Raw genomic sequence first — 26,828 nt, forward strand, 5'->3', positions numbered from 1 at the left:
AAGAACAAACAAAGCCTCAAATCAACAGAAGGAAGGAAATAATAAAAATCAGAGCAGAAGTAAATGAAATAGAGACTAAAAAAAAAAAAAAAAAAAAAATAGAAAAATCAATGAAGCCAAGAGCTGATTCTTTGAAAAGAGAAACAAAATTAAAAAACCTTTAGCTAGAGTCACCAAGAAAAAAACAGAGAAGGCTGAAATAAACAAAATCAGAAATGATAGAGGAGAAATTACAATGGACACCTCACAAACACAAAAGATTATGAGAATACTATGAAAAACTATTCACCAAAAGATTGGATAATCTAGAAGGAATGGATAAATTGTCAGAATCATACCACCTTCCAAAACTGAATCAAGAAGAAATAGAGAATTTGAATAGACCAATCACCAGTGGGGAGATCAAAACAGTAATCAAAAACCTCTCCAAAAATACAAGTCCAGGACCATACAGCTTCCCTGGTGATTTCTACTAAATTTTCAAAGACTTAATACCTATCCTTCTCGAACTCTTCCAAAAGATTGAACAGAAGGGGAAGTTTAGAAACTCATTCTATGAAGTCAACATTATTCTGATACCAAAACCAGACAGGGACAACACAAAAAAAGAAAATTATGGGCCAATATCAGTAATGAACATAGGTGCAAAAATCCTCAACAAAATACTTGCAAATCGAATGCAACAATACATTAAAAAGATCACACAACATGATCAAGTGGGATTTATTCCAGAGATGCAGAGATGGCTCAACATCTGCAAATCAATCAACGTGACATATCACATTAACAAAATGAAGAATAAAGATCATATGAACATCTCCATAGATGCAGAGAAAGCATTTGAGAAGACACAGTATCTATTTATGATAAAAATTCTAAATAAAATGGGTATAGAAGGAAAATACTTCAAAATAATAAAGGACATATATGACAAAACCACAGGAAATATCATTATCAATGGAGAAAAACTCAAAGCTATCCCTCTAAAAACAGGAACCAGACAAGGATGCCCACTTACACATAGTATTGGAAGTCCTAGCTAGAGCAGTCAGGCGATAAAAAGAAATAAAAGGGATCCAAATTGGAAAGGAAGAATGAAACTGTCACTATTTGCAAATGACAAATTTATATATATAGGAAACCCAAAAGAATTCAGTAAAAAACTTTTAGAAGTGATAAATGAATACAGTCAAGTTGCAGGATACAAAATCAACATACAAAAATCAGTTGCATTTCTATACACTAACAATGAAGTAGCAGAAGAGAAATTAAGAATACAATCCCATTTACAATTGCAACAAAAAGAATAAAATACCTAGGAATAAACTTAACGAAAGAGGTGAAAGATCTGTACACTGAAAACTATAAAACACGTTGAAAGAAAATGAAGAAGACACAGAAATGGAAAGATATTCCATGCTCTTGGATTGCAAGAATTAACATAGTTAAAATGTCCATACTTCCTACAGCAATCTATAGGTTCAATGCAATCCCTATCAAAGTTCCAACAACATTTTTCACAGAAAGAGATCAAAGAATTCTAAAATTTTTATGGAACAACAAAAGACCCTGAATAGCCAAAGGAATCCTCAGAAAAAGGAACAAACCTGGAGGTATCACACTCCCTGATTTCAAAATACACTACAAAGCTATAGTAACCAAAACAGCATGGTACTGACATAAATACATACACACAGATAATGGGACCAAATTGAGAGCCCAGAAATAAACCCATGCATATACAGACAACTAATTTTGAACAAGGGAGCCAAGAATATACAATAGAGAAAGGAGAGTCTCTTCAATAAATAGTGTTGGGAAAATCTGACAGCGACATGCAAAAGCATGAAAGTAGACCATTATCTTACACCATGCACAAATGTCAGCTCAAAATGGACTAAAGACTTGAATGTGAGATCTGGAACCATGAAACTTCCAGAAGAAACATAAGCCACACAGTCTTTAACATTGGTCTTAGGAGCATTTTTTTTCAAATACTATGTCTGACTGGTCAAGGGAAACAATAGAAAAAATAAGCAAATGGGACTATCAAACTAAAAACCTTCTGCACAGCAAAGGAAATGATTAACAAAACAAAAAGACAACTTAACAATTGGGAGAAGATATTTGCAAACCATATATCAGCTAAGGGATTAATATCCAAAATATACAAAGAACTCACATATCTCAACAACAACAAAAAAATCTAACAACCTAATTAAAAAATGGGCAAAAGATATGAACAGAGATTTCTCCAAAGAAGATATACTGATGGCCAACATGCACCTGAAAAGATGTTCAACATCATTACGTATCAGGGAAACGCAAATCAAAAGTACAATGAGATATCACCTCACTCCCATCAGAATGGCTATAATTAATAAGACTAGAAACACTAAGTGTTGGAGAGGATGTGGAGAGAAGGGAACCCTCATACATTGCTGGTGGGAGTGCAAACTGGTGCAGCCACTGTGGAAAACACTATGGAGTTTCCTTAGAAAATTAAGAATAGATCTACCATATGATCCAGCTATTCCACTGCTGGGTATCTATCCAAAGAACTTGAAAACACAAATACATAAAGATACTTGCGCCCCTACGTTCATAGCAGCATTATTCCCCATAGCCAAAACTTGGAAGCAACCTAGGTGCCCATCAAAAGACAAATGGATAAAGAAGATGTGGTATATATACACAATGGAAGATTACTCAGCCATGAGAAATGATGAAATCCGGTCATTTGTGACAACATGGAAGGAACTTGAGGGTATTATGCTAGGCGAAATAAGTCAGAAGGAAAAAGTCAAATACGGTATGATCTCACTCATAAGTAGAAGATAAAAACAATGACAAACACATAGCAACAGAGATTGGATTAGCGGTTACCGGAAGAGAAGGGGGGAGGGAGGAAGGCAAAAGAGATGATTAGGCACATGCCTGTGGGGATGGATTGTAACTAGTCTTTGAGTGGTGAACATGATGTAAGCTACACAGAGTTCAAAATATATTATGATGTACACCTGAAATTTATATAATGTTCTAAACCAATGTTACTGCAATAAAAAAAACAAAAATTTCAAACAAGGGTGCTTATGCATTCAAATACAAAGACAACGCAATGCTTTTATTGATTGATTGACTGACTGATTGCCCCAAATTATGAAGTAGGGCAAAATGTATAAATGTGAATTAGGTGACCGGTGTTAGACCTGATAAGCCCATAATAAGACACACTGGATTCTCTCATAGGCAATAGAAAGTCAGAGAAGTTTCAACAGAAGTATGACACTGGATATTGAAATTTACATTTGCATCTTTCATATCCTAGCATGAAAGCATGGAAAGCGAAGAGCGTCATTCAGTTTAGATATGAGCCAGTAGTGATATAAATTTGAGAAGCTGTACAAGAAAAATAAATGAAGAATTGTCATAAATATGTTATGAGTGAGATACAAACTAGTTATTTTAAGATCTAGTTTCTCATTAAAAACCAGCATATCCAGAAGTCCACTCTTTCTATACAACAAGTGTCTGGAAGTGGGTAGTAGCTGCCTCTTCTAGAATGGCAAAAATAAACGTGATTTGGCCACAGTCTGTACCGCTGCTTATTGCATACCAGGCTTGGTAAATTCATTTATCCTATTTTCTATCAATTATACAAATTTTGTCTTTATTAGTGCATGACTTTGCTGTCCCTCATTTGGAGTCATCTTTGTGGATATTTAAAAATCACCCTGGTATCAAAGTGACATAAGATATCTCACATATTCAAAATGCAACTTGCATAATGAAGTGCTCGAAAAGCAGCAGTCTATGGGACACAAATGTAGATTTTAACTATAAATGTATGAACTGTTCCTTAGTAGTTTCCAGTTTACACAATAAGTTAAAGTGCTTAACATTTCTGTAAGAGCTTACTTTGTTATAGGTACTGGCTAGATGCTGATACATAGACATATAAAACAAATTCATGACTTCGATGGTTTGTGAGGCTTCAGAAGAAAAGAGCTCATGCAAACACAACGTGAGGGCTGTGCAAGCACTGCGCTGTGAGCGCTCAGGGGAGAAGGCAGCTCATTATGCAAAAGCGGGCATGGGGTTTCCAGGCAGGGGTTTAGGTGATGATGTTCAGAAAGAAAAGCTTCAGAGAAAGTGATATGTGAACTATATTGAAGCACTATAATTTTAAAGAAGACAAGAAAGAAAATGGAAATTTAGGCAAAGAGGACCTAATGTTAGCTCATCCTTTGGCGTTAAACCCACGATGATGAAGTGGTGGTGTTGGTATTTGCACCTCACACAAATTGAGATTGTTGAAAAATTAAATTACCAATTAGCAAATTGTTCTATCTACCATATAACAGCAACAGTTCTGGTTTTAATAGCTATTTTCCATGAACATTATTTTATGATTCTAATTATTTTTCTTGATCATTTTTTAAATTCTTCAAACCTATTTGCATAAATAGCATTTTAAAAAGAAGCAGTAATAAGCTCTTGCTAAAATTAGCGAAATGTCTTACTCTCTACGTTCTTGTAAGCTTCTTAGTAAACACAGCATTGTGCTGCCTCTTTTCAGAAATTGTACACTTTTAATTTTGTTGCACAAATAACATTTTTAATTCTTTTTTCTTAAGGCAGTTGTAATTCATATCCTAAGTTTCAACAGTTACAAACAGTTTAATTTCCAACATAAGGTGGATATTGGCATTTTAAAACACAGTGGTTACATCACTCCTTTAAATATTTTCAATAGACTCAAAATACTATAATGATTTGATATTCACTAGTATCCATTTTTTGCATGCATTTTTTTAATTAAGATTATGATAGTTAACAATCTTGTGAAATTACAGTTGCACATTATTGTTAGTCATGTTGTAGGTGCACCACTTCACCCTTTGTGCCCTCCCCCCATCCCCCTTTCCCCTGGTAACCATCGATCAGTTCTCTTTGTCAATATGTTAACTACCACCTATGAGTGGAGTCACACGGAGTTCGTCTTTCTCTGTCTGGCTTATTTCACTCAACATAATACTCTCAAGGTCCATCCACGCTGTTGTGGATGGGATGACTTTGTCCTTTCTTATGGTTGAGTAGTATTCCATTGTATATATATATATGCCATATCTTCTTTAACCAATCATCAGTTTCTGGGCACTTAGGTTGGTTCCATGTCTAGGCTATTGTGAATAATGCTGCGATGAACATAGGGGTGCATGGGACTTTTGGAATTGCTGGTTTCAGGTTCTTAGGATAGATAACCAGTAGTGGGATGGCTGGGTCATAAGGTATTTCTATTTTTAACTTTTTGAGAAATCTCCATACTGTTTTCCACAGTGGCTGCACCAGTTTGCATTCCCACCAACAGTGTAGGAGGGTTCCTTTTTCTCCACAGCCTCTCCAACATTTGTCACTTTTGGTTTTGGATATTTTTGCCATTCTAACAGGTGTAAGGTGATATCTTAGTGTAGTTTTGATTTGCATTTCCCTGATGATTAGTGATGATGACTATCTTTTCATGTGTCTATTGGCCACCTGTATATCTTCTTTGGAGAAATGTCTGTTCATGTCCCATGCTCATTTTTTGATCGGGTTGTTTGATTTTTTGTTGTTGAGCTGTGTGAGTTCTTTATATATTATGGAGATTAATCCATTGTCGGATTAGTAACTTGTAAATATTTTTTCCCAATTAGTGGACTGTTTTTTGGTTTCAATCCTGTCTTCCCTTGCCTTGAAGAAGCTCTTTAGTCTGATGAAGTCCCATTTGTTTATTCTTTCTATTGTTTCCCTCATCTGAGGGGTTATAGTGTCCGAAAAGATTCTTTTGAAACTGATGTCAAAGAGTGTACTGCCTATATTCTCCTCTAGAAGACTTATTGTTTCAGGCATAATCTTTAGGTCTTCGGTCCATTTTGAGTTTATTTTTGTGAATGGTGAAAAAGAATGGTCAATTTTCATTCTTTTACTGTGGCTGTCTAGTTTTTCCAGCACTATTTGTTGAAGAGACTTTCTTTTCTCCATTGTAGGCCCTCAGCTCCTTTGTCGAAGATTAGCTGTCCGTAGATGTGTGGTTTTATTTCTGGGCTTTCAATTCTGTTCCATTGATCTGTGCATCTGTTTTTGTACCAGTACCATGCTGTTTTGATTACTGTAGCTTTGTAGTATGCTTTGAAGTCAAGGATTGTGATGCCTCCAGCTTTGTTCTTCTTTCTCAGGATTGCTTTAGCAATTTGGGGTCTTTTGTTGCCCCATATGAATTTCAGGATTCTTTGTTCAATTTCTATAAAAAATGTCATTAGGATTCTGATTGGGATAGCGTTCAATCTGTAGATTGCTTTAGGTGGTATGGACATTTTAACTATGTTTATTCTTCCAGTCCATGCACATGGAATGTCTTTCCATCTCTTCATGTCATCATCTATTTCTTTCAAGAAAGTCTTGTAGTTTTCGTTGTATAGATCTTTCACTTCCTTGGTTAAATTTATCCCAAGGTATTTTATTCTTTTTGTTGCGATTGTGAATGGGATTGTGTTCTTGAGTTCTTTTTCTGTTAGTTCATTGTTAGTGTATAGAAATGCTACTATTTAGGTATGTTGATTTTATACCCTGCTACTTTGCTGTAACTGTTGATTGTTTCTAATAGTTTTCCTGTGGATTCTTTGGGGTTTTCTATATATAAAATCATGTCATCTGCAAACAGTGAGAGTTTTACTTCTTCATTGCCTATTCGGATTCCTTTTGTTTCTTTTTCCTGCTGAATTGCTCTGGCCAACACCTCCAGTACTATGTTGAATAAGAGTGGTGAAAGTGGGCACCCTTGTCTTGTTCCTGTTCTCAGAGGGATGGGTTTCAGTTTTTGTCCATTGAGTATGGTGTCGGCTGTGGATTTGTCGTATATGGACTTTATTATGTTGAGGTACCTCCTTCTATACATATTTTATTGAGGGTCTTTATCATAAATGGATGTTGGATCTTGTTGAATGCTTTCTCTGCATCTATTGAGATGATCATGTGGGGTTTTTTCCTCATTTTGTTAATGTTGTGAATCACGTTGATTGACTTGTGGATGTTGAACCATCCCTGTGTCCCTGGTATAAATCCCACTTGATCATGTTGTATAATCTTTTTGATGTATTGCTGTATTCAGTTTGCCAGAATTTTGTTGAGGATTTTTGCATCTATGTTCATCAGTGATATTGGCCTGTAGTTTTCCCTCTTTTTGTTGTCCTTGTCGGGTTTGGAGATCAGGGTGATGTTGGCTTCATAGAATGTGTTAGGGAGTGCTCCATCTTCCTCAGTTTTCTGGAATAGTTTGAGAAGTACAGGTATTAAATCTTCTTTGAATGTTTGATAGAATTCTCCAGAGAAGCCGCCTGGTCCTGGACTCTTATTTTTGCAGAGGTTTTTGATTACTGTTTCTATTTCTTTACTTGTGACTGGTCTATTCAGATTCTCTATTTCTTCCTGATTTTGTTTGGGAAGGTTGTAAGAGTCTAGGAATTTATCCATTTCTTCTAGGTTGTTCAATTTGTTGGCATATAGTTTTTCATAGCATTCTCTTATGATCCTTTGTATTTCTTCAGTATCTGTTGTGATTTCTCCTCTCTCATTTCTAATTTTATTTTTTTGAGACTTCTTCCTTTTTTCCTTAGTGAGTCTAGCTAAGAGTTTATCAATTTTGTTAATTTTTTCGAAGAATGAACTCTTTGTTTCATTGATCCTTTCTAGTGTTTTTTTTGTTTCAATATCATGTATTTCTGCTCTAATTTTTATCATTTCCCTCCTTCTACTGACTTTGGGCCTTTGTTTGTTCTCTTTTTCTAATTCTGTTAGGTGTCGTTTGTGGTTGTTTATGTAAGATTTTTCTTGCTTATTGAGGTTAGCCTGTATTGCAATGAATTTCCCTCTTAGGACTGCTTTGGCTACATCCCAAATAAGTTGGTATGGCATGTTTTCATTTTCATTTGTCTACAGATAATATTTGATTTCTTCAATAATCCTTTGTTTGTTCAGTAGCATGTTGTTTGGTCTCCACATTTTTGCCCCTTTCCCAGCTTTGATCTTGTAGTTTTTTTCTAGTTTCATAGCATTATGATCTGAAAAGATGCTCGATATTATTTCAACCCTCTTGAATTTATTGATGCTTTCTTTGTTTCCCAAGATATGGTCTACCCTTGAGAATGTTCCATGCACACTTGAGAAGAATGTGTAACCTGCTGTTCTCGGATGGAGTGTTCTATATATATCTATTAAGTTCATCTGGTCTAATTTTTCATTTAATTCTATAATTTCCTTGTTGATTTTCTGTCTGGATAATCTATCCATTTGTGTTAATGGGGTTTTGAGGTCCCCTACTATTATTGTATTGTTGTTGATATCTCCTTTTAGTTTTGTTAATAGTTGCTTTATAAATTTTGGTGCTCCTGTGTTGAGTGCGTATATATTTATAAGTGTTATGTCATCTTGGTGGAGTGTCCCTTTTATCATTATGTACTGTCCCTCTTTGTCTTTCTTTATCTGTTTTACTTTGAAGTCTACTTTATCTGGTCTAAGTATGGCAACACCTGCTGTCTTTTGTTCATTATTAGCTTGGAGTATTGTCTTCCATGCCTTCCCTCTGAGTCTGTGTTTGTCTTTGGGGCTTAGGTGTGCTTCCTGGAGGCAGCATATTGTTGGATCTTGTTCTTTCATCCATCCTGCCACTCTCTGTCTTTTGATTGGAGAGTTCAATCTATTTACATTTAGAGTGATTATCAAAACGTGGGGGCCTACTGCTGCCATTTTATCACTTGTTTTCTGGTTCTTTTGCATTTCCTTTGTTTCTCGTCCCATGATTTTTGGATTCCTAATTCAGGTAGGTAAATTTCTGTATTGGCTTTCTTCTTATTTGTAATTTGTGTCTTTATTCTTTTTATTTGTTTAGCGGTCACCAGGTGGTTTGTATAACACATCTCATAGATGAGATAGTCCTTTTTCTGATAACCTCTTATTTCCCTAAACTAAAACATTCCATCCCTTTTCTCTTCCCCTTCTAGGTTGTTATTGTCAGATTTTTTTTCCCTCTTCCTTCATATGTTGTGAGTTTGTGGTTAAAATGACAAGGTTAATTTATTCTTGGTGTTTCCTTTCCATTTATCTTTAATGTTTTATTTAACTTTGCTAACCTGTTCTGATGGAGAGCTGCTACTTTCTATTATTGTCCTTCCACTTATCTCCTTTGTTCTGGGTTTTGTAACACCTTTCCTTTTTTTGATTTTTCAGGTATGAGGTTCTTCCTGAGCATTTCTTGAAGAGGAGGTCTTGTGGCAATGAACTCCCTTAACTTTTGTTTATCTGGGAAAGTTTTTATTTGTCCATCACATTTGAAGGATATTTTCGCTGGGTAGAGTATTCTTGGCTGCAGATTTTTCTCCTTCAGAGTTTTCAATATATCATTCCATTCTCTTCTAGCCTGTAAGGTATCTCCTGAGAAATCTGCTGATAGCCTTATGGGGGTTCCTTTATAGGTTATTTTCTTCTGCCTGGATGCCCTTAGTATGTTCTCTTTGTTGTTGACTTTTGCTAGCTTCACTACTATATGCCTTGGGGTTGGTCTTCTTATATTGATAAAGTTTGGAGATCTGTTGTCTTCTGTCACATGAAGTTCCATCTCTCTCCCCAAGTTTGGAAAGTTTTCAGCCATTATTTCTTTGAACAGGCCTTCTGGTCCCTTCTCCCTCGCTTCTCCCTCTGGTATGCCTATAATCCTTATGTTGCATCTCCTAATTGAGTTGGATAATTCTTGGAGAGTTTCTTCATTTCTTTTTAGTCTTAGTTCTCTCTCCTCCTCTGTCTGCAGCATTTCTATATTCCTGTCCTCCAAATTGCTAATTCTGTCCTCCATATTATTGACCCTACTGTTCAGAGAGTCCAGATTTTTCTTCATCTCCTCCAGTGTGTTCTTCATCTCCATTGGTTCTTCTTTATAGTATCAAGATCTTTTGTGACATAGCTTCTGAACTCATTGAGTTGTCTATCTGAATTCTTTTTTAACTCATTGAGTTTTTTAATGATGGTTGTTTTGAATTTATCATCATTTAGGTTATAGATTTCATTGTCTTTGGGATTGTTTTCTGGAAGGGGAGCAGCTGTTTAGACTGCACTGACCAGGAACCCTGTCAGCTGTTGCTGACTGGACCTGGGCCCTTCCTCGTAGTCACAGTGGTGCTGTGGGGTCGCTCATCAGTTGTGGGGGCAATCGCAAGGGGGCCTCAGGCTGCTGGTGCCTACTGTTGCAGACCACCTAGATGCACTCCCTCCCTAGGGTCTGCATGGGTGTTATGGGCTTTCCCAGCAGCCAGAAGCAGGATCACCTATAATTGCAGCTCTGTCACTGTCAGAGCACACAAGATCTCACTTGTCCACTATAGGTCCCAGCAGAGCTATGGGTATCTTCTGCAGTCTGTGGTTAGCTCACCTAGCTGTGCTACTTTTGCCCCAGGGCCTTCCAGCCTTATGATAGCCAGTTGGGGCCTCTCCACTAGTGCTGTGCAGAGGCTTTCGCTGAGGCTGCTGTGGGAACCTAAAGTTCCCCCCTGGTCCACAGAATCGGGCTGCTGGAGCTCCACCCAGCCCCAGATCACTCCCATGGAATCTCTGGGAGACACTTGCCCCATCTGGGGCACAGCTAGAGTTCTGAGTCTGGTGGCGGTTGGCAGGGTGCTGCCTTGCCCAGGATCTTGGTCTTTGGGATCCTCCCAGTGTTCTGAATGCTGAGCGGGGCCTCTCTGCTAATGGTGAGCAGAGGCTTTCCCTGCTGGCAGTGCGGGGCCCTGGAGTTTCCCTCTGGGCTTAGGTTTAATCACGGGGGGCTTAGGTAGGGCTGTAATCACCTGTTTCCACCGTCGCTCCACTGGTGAGTGCATACTCCCACCCTTGGTGCATGATGATGCTATGGGGGAGTCTGCTGGAAGAGAGCCTCTTGCAGGTACTAGGCTGTCTGGGGGTCAGGGGTCGGAGAGTTTTCACCTATCTCCACATCCTCCTGGGGGGACGTCCATCCGCCTTCCAATGTATAGCAGCACGGGTCTCTCAGGTGTCTTGATATGCTATCTGGATATCCTTTGTTAACTGATGAATGTCCAGTTAGTTGCAGATTTGAAGGAGGAGTGACAAAGAAGACTACTCACTCTGCCATCTGGGTCCTGCCTCACATTTTTAATTTTAATGATTCTTATTTAAGATAGAAGACATGGTAGCAGAGAAAAAATTAACATTTTACAACCTATTTTAAAATCTATTTTACCTTCATTTATCATATTTATTTGATACAAGTACATTTTTAAATACAAGTGTATTTGAAACTGAAGTACAAGCTTCAGTTTGCAAACCAATGCGTTTTATAAACTCCCTCTCTCTCAACACTCTTTTTTAAAGTAAGTCACAGAGGAAAAAAACTCATACTGAAGCTTCTTTTATCAATTTTTTGAACTGCAACTTCTTGCTTTTTAGTTATGTTGAAATTCATTAACGTAATTCTACTAGAGCATTTGGCAGCGCTAACATCAGGCTTTAATTTATCAGAGTAAGTTTTGTAAAGAATTCGTCTGTTCTTTGGCTAAGAACTGACATTTTATGTATGATTAAAAGTTAATGTGCTTTAGTTTGGAATGAGAACTACTGAGCATATTGTGTGAAAATAGATTTATGCCATAAAATGTTTTGAATGAAAAACTTGGTAGTGTCATGCTTGTTCTTCTTAAAATAATGTTTTGATTCTGATTTTCTTTCTCATACTTGCTTCTGCTTTCCCTCTCTCTTGAGTTGTGAATACTTAAATTGGATACCTTCAATTACCCCTCAATTTCTCTTTTGTCTTTCAAAAAACTAATTAGAAGTTATGGAGTTAAAAACTGTTAGTGGTTTCAAAATATGTTAGAACTGTGGAATTTAAAACACAGTTGGATACATAAACTTGCTGACTTCTAATCTGTACATGCATATGTTATTCCCTGAAGCAAATATATTCATTTAAGAATGGTAAATTCATTCATTCATTATAAGAATCGTAAATATAAATGTAAAGACGTTAAGGATTAACTGGGGTGAATCTGGGCATGGAGGTAGGATAAAACGTATAGGCAGAAACAACATTAGAATAATAAGTTCTCTTTATCCACTTATATAACATGTGTTGAATTTTAAGTCTACATGAGGCACAGTAGCAGCATCTAGGAATATAACCAGAGATAACTCTTACACTCACAAAGCATAGGATCCAACGGAAAAGGCAATACAAAAAACATTTTAGGCATCTGGCCGCTCCCTAGTTGTAGAATTTAGGCATGAAAGCTCTGTATCCTCCAGTGACTAGATCCACTGAAATGCCTACAAAAGGCATAGGTCTCAGGAAGCGAGGCCAGCGTGGAGATGATTCAAAGGTTAGGAATTCGTGACGCATATAAAATGATATGAAATTCCCCCTTGTCCAAAGGAGCCCAGACCCACAAAACATTACTGCAAAGCTCTGATGGTTTGTTTCATATAATTTATTTAAGTTGACTTCCTATGGAAATAAATAATATATTAATGCACTTACTAATGTATCATAATTGTCAGTTTTGATGGATCTATAAAGTAAATGTAAATGTATAGAGAATGATTACATTATATAAAGAGAAGGAAACCTAATCCAGTTTGGGTGATAGTGAAGGTTTTGATGAAGTAATGTTTAACCTTGCAGGATGAAGAGGAATTTGTTTAGTGATAAATGGGAAGGAAGACATGTCAAGAAGAAATTAACTTAGGAGAAGATCTTGAGTAAAATGAAATATTTTGCTTTGGAGGAACTGGTAGAAGGCCAGACTGATGGGAAGAGAAAGGGCTTGAGAAATAAGCAGGAGACATATGACAGGCCATAACATAGATAGGTAGGTAGATAGACAGATAGATAGATAGGTGGATGCATAGATGGATAGATAGATAGATGGATAGATAGATAGATGGATGGATAGATGGATAGATGGATAGATAAATAGATAGATAGATAGATACGTGTGTGTAAACGTTTACGTATATTTAAAAATAGGAAAAGGAAGCTGGAGAAAGATTTTAAGCACTAGCATGAATGATCACATTGCACTGTTAGTAGATCTGCTTGCTGTTTGAGGAATGGATTAGGAGGACTGAGAGCAAATGTGAGGAAATGAGAAAGAAAGCCAAAGGTGTGGTCGGTGGTCACTTAGCCTGAGGAGAAGTGGATGGATTCCAACACATTTAGAAAATAAAAATGATAGACTTTGATGATGATTGCTTATACGAGACAGAGGGAGGCCACTGTCAAGGATTTTGTTCATAAACCAAATAGAGAATGGAATTTTTATAATATAATCTAGAGGAAAATAGTCCCAATGTAAATTTTGCCTAACATATAGTATATGTTCACTTTGACGAATTACCAAATCAAGTAAATCTGGAAATCAAAATTAGGATGTGGTTCTCATCCCTACAATGAACTGTAGTTCCTACTAGGAAATGATCTGGATAGGTTGCCTAGTCATGAAGCTGAATACACTAGTTTATTGAAAATAAGAACTATAGAAAAAATTCCTGTAGCATACACATATACATACACTTTCTTTCGGTTCTCTGCTAGCAAATAAAAACTTTCCCAGTTTCTTGAAGTGGCTTTTCAGCACAAAGAAACCAAACCAAAGATATAGAAACCAGCAACAAAAAATTTGTTTATTGCATCTCTAGCAAAATCACGTAAAGGTATTTCACAATATCATCTAGTCTAGTCACCTTCCTTCAGACATGTGCTGTATTACTATATCTATGCCTTATTTATTTTTGCATCCATGGTGCCCAACATACTCCTAGCCACATAAGTGTGGAATGTCAGCTGGGGTCTGTGTGACTATTAAATAACTTGTCTGAGGTCATAAGGCTGATCAGAAAACAGAAAGAAGGAAAAATAAAACCAGGCTTTTCCTCTCCTTTCTGATAGTGTGACATTCTTTCTGCCAGTCTCATCTCACGTCTTTAACCCAATTTGCCATTCCCCTCCTTGTTCAGGCAATGCCTGAAACTACTTCTGGGAATGATAGCCTTGTCCTGGTTTGCCTTATTTCAAAACAGTTCATCTCCACAGGTCTTCACTGAGTCTCATCTAACCACTGTCTTACTTAGATCACTATGACTGAAGATCAATTAATGTTTTACGGTTACCAGGTTTGGAAAGTTTGGTATTTCTCTATGCTTCCTTCTAGTAGGTGTTTGCTTCTTGCTGCTCAGACGACCTGTGGTCTGATTTAGCCTCATTTATAATTGTCTTATCACCGTCCTAGCCAATGTCATCAATTACCCACCTCTTTCTACCTCATTTTGGTCTCTTCCTCAGAAATGGAAAATCTATGACTGTCCAGAATATTTCTAAGAAGAATTTTATAATTAGATTAAGGATCACCTGAGTAAGAGAATGAGAAAGTTAATTTCTTGTAGAGATCAGAAGGATGACATATTTGGGTTAGAATCTGTAGCATGCCTCATCAAATTTATGAAGTGTGCAATATGTGATAATTCTCACTCAATAAACAACTATTTTAGTTTTTGTAGAATGCTCTCCTTTTGTCTAAGAACCTTCTCACAAACCCAGTATTTATTTTGAGACCTGTTTTTGTTTTCAGTTGCTAATTAATACCTGGTGAGATCTTAACTGATACTTCAGATAGAAATTAGCAATGTCTCAGAGTATGACTAATCCAGGAAATATTTGCATTTTAAAACGAACCATAGATTTTAACGGATGAAGTCAAGGCACTGGGTTTCTAGACAAATACACTGTGATTTTTAGGCAGAGGGAAATTTTCTCATTTATCCCTAGATTTTATTTGAGCATTTTAGGCTTAAACTAGAAGGGTGAATGTTGTGGTTACTGGAGATGAAATAGGGCCATGTCACACTTCTTTAAGGATACTCCCAAGGGTTATATAGAAAAAATTTCAGAAAGAGACTAAAGTTGGTACCTAGAAAGGGAAAATCTCTGAAATGCTGTGAATAGCTGTTGGGTGATAATGTTTCATTATAAGAATTTCCTATGGGGGAACAATAAATTCATAAATAAGAACTTGGAGTGTAACTAATTCTGCACTACTCATAACAATCTTTCACAAAAATATTCAGTTAATGGAAAATAGAAATTGCCTCAAGTCTTTTAAAATGTTGTCCCATGTATGCCAAATCTTTTTAGATCATCATAAAATTATGCACCCCTTTTTTTCATATTTCTCCAAAAAAGTGAAATGTTTTCAATCAAAGCTTTTAATATATTCACAGTTTGAAATAATAGTCCTGATCACTGTGAACTGGATTTCCAGTATCTAAATGTTAGAGTCATTCATTACCTTTAATAATGTAATGAGAATTGATCCAAAATAGTTTTTCCTTGTCTAAGGTAACATTACTTATTCCATTCCTTACTGAACTGTTCAGCTCTTAAAGTCTTCTAAAATCTGGCACCACTGTGCCCAGCCAATCATGTTTCCTTGTGACCTCCAGCACTTACAGAACATTTTGAAATCACATCATGTTCATGTCTACTCTATGCCTTCACATTTCTTCACTCTGCATTGTTCATCACTGCCCTGTTTTACCTTCTTTATAGAGGCTAGTGTTCTATGTTCTTAACTCCCAAGCCAGAAAAAAACTGAAACTGGTAAAACCTGAGTGATACTTATTCAATAAGTAAATGGAGCCTTCCACGGCTGCTCACTAGCTGCTGACCTCCCCATCCTTGATGAACTAAAATATAATTTTGTGTCTAATGACATAAATTCTTACAAAATGAGTCTTTCAGGTTAGTAATCATATACTGTGACTTTGTTTTTTTTCAGGGAAATGTTCATTCTGAGCTCACATCTGTTGCTAATCTCCTCTTTTCTTTTCCTCCCCAAAGCCTCAGTGCGTGATTGTATATCCTAGTTGTAAGTCCTTCCAGTTCTTCTGTGTGAGCCACCACCACAGCATGGCAACTGACAGACGGGTGGTGTGGTTCTGTGACTGGGAAGTTAACCTGGCCTGCCGAAGCAGTGAGAGCACTGAACTTCAACCACTAGGCCACCAGTGCTGGCTCATATCCTGTAACTTTTATTTCTCTTTTCTGATAGAGGACACAGTTTTATACTTCTTATGTGTACCCTATATCACCTGCCACAATAATTGAATGTTTTTGATAAATTGCTATTGATCAACATTTAAAATATGGATATGGCTTTAAGACATTCAATCTCATACAATGATCCTGTCTGTGCCTCTCTAATACAATGATCCTTTCTTTCGTTTGTGTGCTAAACCCTGAGATAAGTCAAGACATATAAACTATGCTCCCTTTGCTTATGGAAAACATGTTTCATTGGAAAGTTTAAAAATATAGAAGAGAAGTAAATGGAGACTAATATAAAGTCATTTCATGTTCTAGTGCTTGTAATTTACTTAGAAAACACTCTCAGAAATGTTATTGCATTTAATTAGTAAAACTACCCTAATAGAAATCACTTGTACTTAATTTTACAAATTAAGACACTGAGTTTTTTAAGTAACCTTATTAATTTCACAAAGGATTTCAAATTTAAAGAGAATTTTATTTTTCTCTGATAGAGGAACTATAATCCTAGTGAGTTAATTTGTACTAGACTTCTGCTATAAGATAGAAATAATCTAGAAACACACAATTTTTTTTCCAGGATTAGAATTCTACAATCCCCATGATAACTTGCTTGAGTAATTCATTACCATCATGGCTAAACTCTTTTCTTCCTTGTGTCTAATTAGCAGTATTGCAGCAACTTATGATGATTTTATCTTTGTCGTGACCTTTATAAATTTAGAAAAACATGGTCAATATGATTCTTATAATCAAGCTTAGTACACTTGAAAACAGGTATCAATTATCCCCTTAACCTTCTATTTCCTAATCTAAATATATATTCACGACTGTTCTACATTTTTCCATAGGACCACTTTTTTTTTCTTTTAAATATCTTGATAATTTTCTTGCTCATGTTGAAGTGGAGCAAGAATTATTGAGATAAATACAGATTATACTAAAAGCTTGCTTTTTCTAACAAGTTATAAAACTTATTTAAAGAAGACTTTATGTTAGATTTCTTTCTATAATATTTTATGAAATTGAATTGTAGAAATATTGTAGAAATATGAATATTCTACATTTTATGAAAATTTTTGGAAACAAATGAACAAAACTCTGACCAATATCCTAAAGTGTCTACTATGCTGAAGACACTGTCCTGTGTCATGAGGCTATAAGTAAGTTTTAGAGGCCGACTTGCTTTCAAAGTATTTGTGTTTTGATTATGATGACATGGAAGAAAAAAATAAAGAGATAATTAAAGCATAAAAATAACATACAAAGATAGAAAGGCATGAAAGGAAGGAGGGTGGGGGAGGTGAGAAAAAGCTATCACAGCAGTGTAGATTTCTTGCCAAATCAATGACCTTGGCAGGGGAGTTAAAAATAGTTCAGAGTAAAGAATTTTCATATAGTGAGAGTTTTCAAAGGTTTTTTTCTTTGTAGTGTTTCAGATTTATTTACTTATTTTTAAGACTTTGGGGGGAGCAGTTTTAAGTTTACAGCAAAATTGAGGGGGAAGTACAGAGATTTCCCAAACGCTTCCTGCCCCAAGACGTGCATAGCCTCTCCCATTGTCAGCATCCCCACCATAGTGGTGCTTTTGCTACAAGTGATCAACGTACATTGACACATCATAATCACCCAAAGTGCAGAATTTGCATTAGGGTTCACTTTTGGTGTACGTTCTATAGATTTGGACAAATGTATAATGATATGTATCCATCATTATGCTGTCATACAGAGTACTTTCACTGCCTTAAAAATCCCCTATACTCTACCTGTTCAACCCTCCCCCGCACCTCAATCCCTGGCAACCAATGATCTTTTTACTGTCTTCATAATTTTGCTCTTTCCAGATGTCATATAGTTGGAATCTTACTGCATGCAATCTTTTCAGATTGGTCTTTGGTCCCTTTTTTTTAAGAAAGATTTTTTATTCAACTACTATATTATCCTAATTAGTCAAGACCTATGAAGCTTTTCATAACTAATCTGTCTCCGAACTCATTCTAATCCACCTTTCTTCCTATCCTCACTGTGTACCACTCACATCAGTCTTTTCTCTCATTTGGACACACAGAACTTCTCCCTGCCTTAACTCTGCATGTGGGCTCACCCATGTCTAGAATCCATCTGTTCTAGGTCCTCATATAGTTGATCATGCTTGTCATCCAAATTTCTTATCTGATTTTATCTCAGAATCCTTTCTCTCACCGCTCTAATTTTTTCTGCCTTATTTATACCACCGTTAATCTTCTATTTTTTTTTTTTGAATGAACAAAAAACCCCCACAGTAGTACTTTTTAAATAAATTATAGTCGACATAGTAATTGACTTTTTCCTTTTGGCGTGCATTCTATGTTTTTTAACACGTTGAGATTTGTGTACCCACAGCTATAAACAAGATACCCAACTGTTCCCAAAGCCCCAGAATACTCCCTCCTGCTATCCTTTTATGTATAGTCACCTTCTCCACTCACTCCAAAGCAAAGTGTTCACTGATCAGCTCTCTATCACTATAACTTGATCTCTGTACGAATTTCATATAAATGGAATCAAATAGTACCTAACATTTGAGACTAGTTTGTTTTGCTCAGCAGAATGCCCCTTCATTCAAGTTCTTATTTGTATCAATACACTCCTTTTTTATTCATGAGTACCATTCTATTTCATGGATGTACCACTGTTTGGATATTATTTATGTTTTCAAAGACATTTGAGTTATTTCCCATTTTTTGTAAATTTGAATAGAACAACTATGAACATTTGTGTACACATTCCTTGTATAAACAAAATTTTTCATTTTTCTAGCATAAATATCCAAATGTAGGGTAGTTGGATCGTATAGTAACTTTACATTAAAATTTTTAATAAACAGCCATTTTTTTCAGAGTAGCTGTATCATTTTGCATTCCCACCAAAATGCTTAGCTTTCTTACTAGTGTTTGGTATTGTCAGTATGTTTTTATTTTAGCTATTCTGATATGTGTCTAATGGTATCTCATTGTGGTTATAATTTGCATTTGCTTAAATACTGATAATGTTGGACAGCTACCATGTGCTCATTTGCCTTCCTACATCTTTTTTGGTAAGGAGTCTGTTCATGGTTTGTATATTCTTTTAAATTGGGCTGCTTGTTTTCTTATGTTCTAAGTCCTTATATATTCTAAATAAGTCCTTTGTTAAATATGTGATTTGAACATATTCTCTTCCAATGTGTAGCCTTAAAAGTTATTCTGTCTTATATTATTCTGCCCCCCCTTTTTTTTCATAATACTTAACAGTTTCTGAAGTTGTCTTATTTATTTATGGGATTACTTATTTACAACCTATACTCTACGAAACATATAAGCTCCATGCTTGCAGATCCCTTCCTTATCTTCACAGTAATGGAGCAGTGCTAGAATTATTAGCAATACAGTAGTTAACAAATACATGAAACACGAACTCAGGAATGCACCTTGTGTTAGTTTCAAGTGACTGCTGTAACAAAATTCCACAGACTTAGTAGCTGAAAGCAACACATCTTCTCTTATAGTTCTTGAGGTCCGAAGTCCAAAATCAGTTTCACTGGGTCAAAATCCGGGTGATAGTAAAGCCACACTCTCTCCACAGCTGACAGGAAGAATCAGTTTCCTTGCTTCATTGAGTTTCTAGAGGCTGTCCTTATTCCTTGGTTCCTGGTACCTCAACACGTTGTCTTTTTCCCTCCTGCTAGAAGACCACCTTCTGTAGTCAAATCCCCCTCTCCCTCCTTCTTAAAAGTATACTTGTGACATACTTGTGCATTTAGAGCCAATGCAGATAATCCAGAATAATCTATCCCTTCCAAGATCCTTAATTTAATCACATCCGCAAAGTCCCTTTTGCCATATAAGGGAACATTCACAGGCTCCAAGGATTAGGACCTGGGAATCTCTGGGGACCATTATTGAGCCTGTCACACATCCCAAACTATGATGATACTGCTCGTATCTAAATTCCTTAAGCACTCTGGTCTGAACCTGAGAAAATTGCATGTGATTCTATACTTTGATCATTTATGATCTAGGTGTTATATATGTTTTAATCATTTTTACTCTCAGCAACCAGGCTGTAAGCCTCTTAAGAATCAGCATTATGGCTTCTACTTTACAACTATTCGACAAGTAAATTCTTGTTGAATCCCTACATTTTCAGTCCGATAATGGATTGACAAGCTGTGATTATCAGACACCTGAATCATTAGTAAAGTCAATTGCAATCATCATCTGGGTCAGGGAATTTTCCCAGGCTCCAAACTGCTGAGTAGAATCAATTTTTTAAATAAATTTGTTTTCATGCCAGGACTAACCTTACCTAGAATCTTCTTTCCATCTCTCCATCTCTTTCTGTTTCTGTTTCTCTCTCTTCCTTTCTTCCTTGTTCTGTTTCTTCCTTGCCTTTTTCTTCCTATAAGACATGAGTTCTCTATAAGAAAAATTATGGCTATTATAGTATATTTTTGATGGTTCAAACTGATTCATTTTATTCCTCTGCTCAAAGAAAAAGAAGCAAACAGTTTAAGGAGAATCTATGTGTTTTCTTTTTCCCAGGAAAATTGGATTTAAACTTTATCAAGTATTGTCCTGTTTCTATATAATAAAGAAGTCTGAGAAAAACAAAAAATACTTTGTTTATTATACTTTTCATCATTTTAACTATTTTTTCCGGTTTCAAAGAAAGGATATATTAAGAATACAAGCTTACATAAATATTATGTAGCTTATTCATCTGTGTCGTTTTCTAGACTTTCTTCATATTGGTAGTAGAAGTGTTGTTTGAAAATAATTTAATATAATGTTCAAAATGACTAGACCTTTCATATATCTTCAATGTAGCTATAAGTTCATGCTTTTTACTTCAATAACTTATGAATTCTTTTTTCACTTTTATGTCAGTGCTTACACCTGTGGAAAGAAATGAAAGCAAATTAAAACTAAAGTACAGTTCCAGTTTCATCTTAAAGATTCACTTTCATTTTTAAAATCAATATTATTGGCTTCCAGTTTTGCCAACATCAGATGACAGACTTTTATAACTTTTTTAATCAGAATCTTCTACTATCTATATATCTTTGAGTGAACAGAAAGTATATTATCTTAAATTTGAAGAAAATCTTAGACTATTTTCATCCCAGACAGGTTTATAAGCCCCAGGAATTTTTTTTGCTATATTCCATGAAAACAAAAAATTTAAAAAATGAAATAAACAAGCTAGAAAAAAGAATGAAGAAATAATCAAATAAAAATGTATTTGTGTTTAATTCCTTTTCTCAGTCAATCTTCCATCATAATACCTGAGACATGTATTGTCTGGAGTAATATTTTCTTAAAGCTTTGAACACATGGTTTAGTTTTATATGCCTTGATCATATAATCTAAAACGTACAAATGCAATATGTCATATTCCTTTTTCTTTAACAAACAGAAATCTATGATTAAAGTTTAACTCACAATGATAAATTCGCACACTTGAAAGCATTATTTGAATAATTTCTTCCCAGATGTTATACCAAGTTTGAGAAATTGTTCCATTAAAAATTTATAGAATTGACTTCTTGAGTAATGAAGACAAGCATCTCAGCAGATAGAACAGCAAACAAAGTTTGACTTTCTCAAAAATTGCTTTTGACATGGTATTTGACAGCTTTTATTACTCTTTTTTTAACATCTGGAGTTGAAAAATGGATTTATATACTAATGCTGGAATCGCTCTGATACAACAGATAATCCCTCAGACACCAGGGAAAGTTTAAAATATGCTAAGAAATTTCATCAAGAGAAAAGGAATTATTGGTCACTAATTTCAATTATCATAATAATGTTTGAGTTTTCCTATGGAGAATATTAGTAATGATGAATTAGAAAAATCTTATTTTTACTTACTTATTATCACATAAAGTCATTTTATGGAGATGTACTTTCATTTTTAAAGAATATCAATATTTTTTATATATTTTCATATTTAAATATGCCCACTACTATTATAGTTAAATATATGATGGAGCAGATGCTAATAGTTAGAGATAGCTTGAGGCTGGGGCAGTGCAGTGATCTTACATTACATATTCAATTCAATATTCAAATTTATATTACAATAGTCCATCGTTATACTACATACTGAGAGCACTGTTGAAAGAATATTAAATAATAAGTGGTACTCAGTTAGCAAAAACTAGACAAATAAGGAAAGGCCAGCATACAGAGTTCGGGAAAGTTAATACTCCGTAAACTGAAGTTCAGGAAAGCCAGGGAATTGATAATTCTTAGAATAGTCATATGGGAATGTGTGTCTTTATTTCCCACAGCAATTAATAGAAGACACAAATTGATTAAATGTGGGGTGGATATGTAAGTGTCAAGGAGAGCAATGGTTTGGGTGTCCCCATATCGGTTAAGAGGGAATGTAGATGCGAGGAACTGGAAGTGCAACTTTTCAGTCTTGCATCTCCAGCATCTCTTATAGCAGAGAAACGAATGTAGAAACAGGGAAGAGGGACTTACTGGGAGATTGGAGTTCAGGAGCAGGAATCAGGCATTTTAAAGAAACCCAGCACGCAGCCCTGAGATTCTATCTCTGAAAATGGAAGGAACGGGAATCCAAGAATTTGGTGCCGGTTTTCCATTTACTGGAACTTGGTTACCGGTCAGGACAGAACCTGCCCCAAGGCTAGGTTAATGCTGATTCAGCGCACTACAGTCTTAAAGATAATTTATTCCCAGAGAGTCAAATCCAAATTGATCACTGAGACTGGGAATAAGGCTTAATCTAGAACTGGTATTGACTTCAATGATAAATGACTTTACCAGCAGGAAAACAGTCAAGAAAACAGTAAATAAAAAACTAGAGTGCTGCACAACCAGAAGGACCACAACTACAATACACCATTATGTACTGGGGGGCTTTGGGAAGAAGAAGAGGAAAAGAAAAAAGAAAAAAAGATTAGCAACAGATGTTAGCTCTGGTACCAATCTTTAAAAAAAAAAAACACAAAAGCACAGTGTAGTAGACCAAAAATAAGCTTTGGAATCCAACAGTAATATGTGAATGGTCCACTTTGAATAAGTTGTTTGTATTCCTTCTGAATCTCAGTTTCTTCATTTATAAAAATCAGGTTAAGAATAGATGGCCAGAACTCTTTCAAGACAAACTGCTGTACTCAATCTAGTTTAACAAAATAATAATAAAAGGTGGTTATGGGAGTAGGTGGGTGAGATTAAAATAATCTAGTAAGCCCCTTGGAGAAGGGAAAGGTATGTAATTTTTTACAATCAAGAAAATTCAGGAAAGCAGATGGGCTAGAGATAAGAATTGGGTAGTTTATAGAATATGAGAGTATTTAAAGCCACTGCTTCAGTCTATGTCCTTCTGCCAAAATCCTTTAGTGTCTATCTGTGGGGTGGGAATCAAGTCCACAATCCTACTATATCCTGCCCCAGCAGTCTATCCAATCCGTTCCAGTGAAATTACTATCAGAATTTTTCTCATAGCAACGCTCATCTCATTCATTCGGTGTGAGCTACATGTAGTCTTCTCTCTATTTTTCAAACACTTTAAACTCATTTCCGCCTCAGGGATATTGCACTTGTGATTCTTTGTGCCTGGAATACCAACCTCATGACTGACTCTAATCTGTCAAATCTTGCAAGTCATACTTCATTAGTTACTTCATCAGAGAAATTATCTCAGGCCCTTCACAAAGTTTTTTTCTTTTACGTTAGAGCATCTATCACAATTTGACTTTTGCAAGTTGATTTATATGTTTAGTTTGACATATCTCCCATTCTTACAATATCATTTCATGGATATTACCTTAAGAGTGATGATGTTTTTTGTCTTGTGCACTGTAAACAAGTCTTTAAAAGAATGCACTCAATGCATTTGATGAATAAAAATGCGATGGGCAGCGTCGTGGTCCACTCATTCTCTTCCCTGTTCTTGATCTCCATCTTTCTACATCTAGATGAAGCCTGCAAATTTCAGGAGACAACTAACAAGGAGTTGGTAGGTAGAGAAATGCTTTTGGTATTCCTACAGGTAAAAAAATTATTCACATTATTTTGACCAGCAAAAAAATTATCCTGTAAAAGTCCATGCTTTTCTTTTTTTCCTCAGTTTTATTGAGATATAATTGACATATAACACTGCATAAGTTTCAGGTGTACAACATAACGATTTGATATATGTATATATTGCAAAATGATTACCACATTTTAGTACATCATGAACTGTATCAATTTAAAGTACAAAAATACCGAAGTGTGGATTAAAAATCCCATCCTTTGAATAGAACAGAGAAACATTTTTAAAAAGAAAAAGAAAACCTACAAACAGGACTAGGAGTTATGCTTTCATTTTGTGAAACTAGTATGTCAATAAACCAAAATTTATGTGGGTCAAATGAGATACCTAGAATTACCCATTAATGATTTGCAAAAAAAACCTTGTCATCTATTTTGCTCTCATTTTAGTAAATGATGATCAAGGGGCTATTCAATCAAAAATTTTACTACTTCTCAAATTTATTGGTTCTGTCTCTGGAAAACCCTGACTAATACACTCTGCCTGTTTGTTCAGTTCAAGTCCTCGAGGCATTGGAGGATGCCTACCTACCTTGAGGAGGGCAATTTGCTTTACTCAGTCTATGCTGGTCTCATCCAGAAACACACTCACAGACGCGCCCTGAAATAATGTTTAACTAAATATGTGGGCACTTCATGACTCAGGCATAGAATTAAACATCATAGAGTGAAACACTGCAATATTTAAAGATGAAGTGATATGCGACATGGTATTTACATTAAAATAATATGTGATAGATTAGGAAGGGCCCTGGGTTGATGATTGTTGGGTCATCAAAAACAAAGAAAATTAGAGAAACTGTTACAACAAAGAGAAGCCTAAGCAAACGCAATTGATAGATGTAATATGATATCTTGAGTGACGTCCTGGAACAAAAAAAGGGCATATGGTAAAACCTAGAGGAATATGAATAAATATGGACTTTATGCATTAATATATTAATATTGGTTCATTTGTTATAAAAAATGTGTCATAACTATATAAGTTGTCAATAACAGAGAAAACAGGGTGCGAGGTACATGAGAATTTGTACTATCTTCCTAATTTTTCTGTAAGTCAGAAACTTTTCTAAAATATGCATTTTATTTTTAAAAATTACAGTAGGATTTCCAATGTCACACCAGCATCATGCTATTAGTTTTCAGTCACCTAGTGTGACGCTAAAGCACAGCCTTTGCGCTTCTGTTTAGGATTTTTCCATGCCCTTTGGTCATCCTCCCATCCCTCCCTAGTTAGTCACAATCTTCATAAAATAAAGAAGTTTTGAACGTCTCGTATTAATTCTTCTCATAAAATCTTTTGTATTAAACAACTAAACACAAGCACATGTTTTGGATAAGATTACATACCTGTTAGCCAAAAAAATCTAAAGAGAGTAGAAATAAGACAGTAATAATCTGTACTGTTCCTGGGGAAATAATAGTAAAACTTTAAAATATGACCATTGACTAGTATGTTCCATGGTGCCTTGTCTTAAATTCAGCACTTTAGAGTCTGGGAAGTTATTGGGAGGTGCTATTTAAAGAAAAATAATGCTTAATGAAAGCTATGTAATTACCTTTAAAAAGATGACATAAACCAACTAAATGCTTTTTCCTTTCTTTTCTTTTTTTTTAGTAGGAATTATTTTCATTCAAGACGGTAGTGCTAGTTATTTTTTATTAATGAAAATCTCTAATGATCAGTTTTATATGTATTTGATTAATTAGAAATTAAGTTATATATAAATGTAGTTTGGTTGGAATGCAGGATTCCTCAGACAAAATAATTAGAATTCTTCGTGGTAGTAGAATGGTTGATAATACAGGGTAACAGAACCTAAAATATGAAGATCAACAATCTGTTAAGCCAGCCGTTGCCTGGTTTTAGAAACACTATTTTAGAGACAATTATTCTGAGCCTACTAAATACTTAACATTGTGCTAGGACCTTCAAGAGGGAATAAAAATCAGTGAGATAAAATCCTTATCTTCACAGTACTTCATAGTGTAATTGTGAGGGCAGGAGGTGGTGAAGAGATGAAAATAAGACAAAAACATGACTATAAAGAAAAGTTACCAACTTAAGCGTCATAAAATAAGAGGCAGCTAGAGGAGAAAAGAGCAGAAATTTTCCATAGACCAGGTGATATCATTACAGAACTGATATAAAGGCAGCGATAGCAAAAGAGGACATGACAGAGAAAGTGCATCAATGAATAAAATTCTTGTTGTTAAGGTTCTAATTATCAAGGAAGGTAATAGAAGGAAGAGGCAAATTAATTGCAATGAAGTATGAGAAGCCCAAAGAAACAACACACAGAGTATAGATGAATGGAACTTTTGGGAAAGGTGGGAAGCAGGCTTGATTGACGAAACAATAATTTTGGTAAGTTTTCCAGGATGAAATGGAGTTTTTCAAAGAATTAAACATTCCGGGTGGAGCAGCAAAAGCATCTACAACATCTCCAGAATCTATAGAAATTCACATAGGATATTTTAGTGCATAATGAAGATAACATTGAGAAGTTGAGCTGGGGTAAGGTTTTGAAAGTCTGTGTGTGGGCCACCATAAAAAGTGGTCCAGTTTCAAAGGCAGTTGAGAACTGAGAATG

Source organism: Equus przewalskii, chromosome 27 (assembly GCF_037783145.1).
Source record: "Equus przewalskii isolate Varuska chromosome 27, EquPr2, whole genome shotgun sequence".
NCBI classification, from domain to species: Eukaryota; Metazoa; Chordata; class Mammalia; order Perissodactyla; family Equidae; genus Equus; species Equus przewalskii.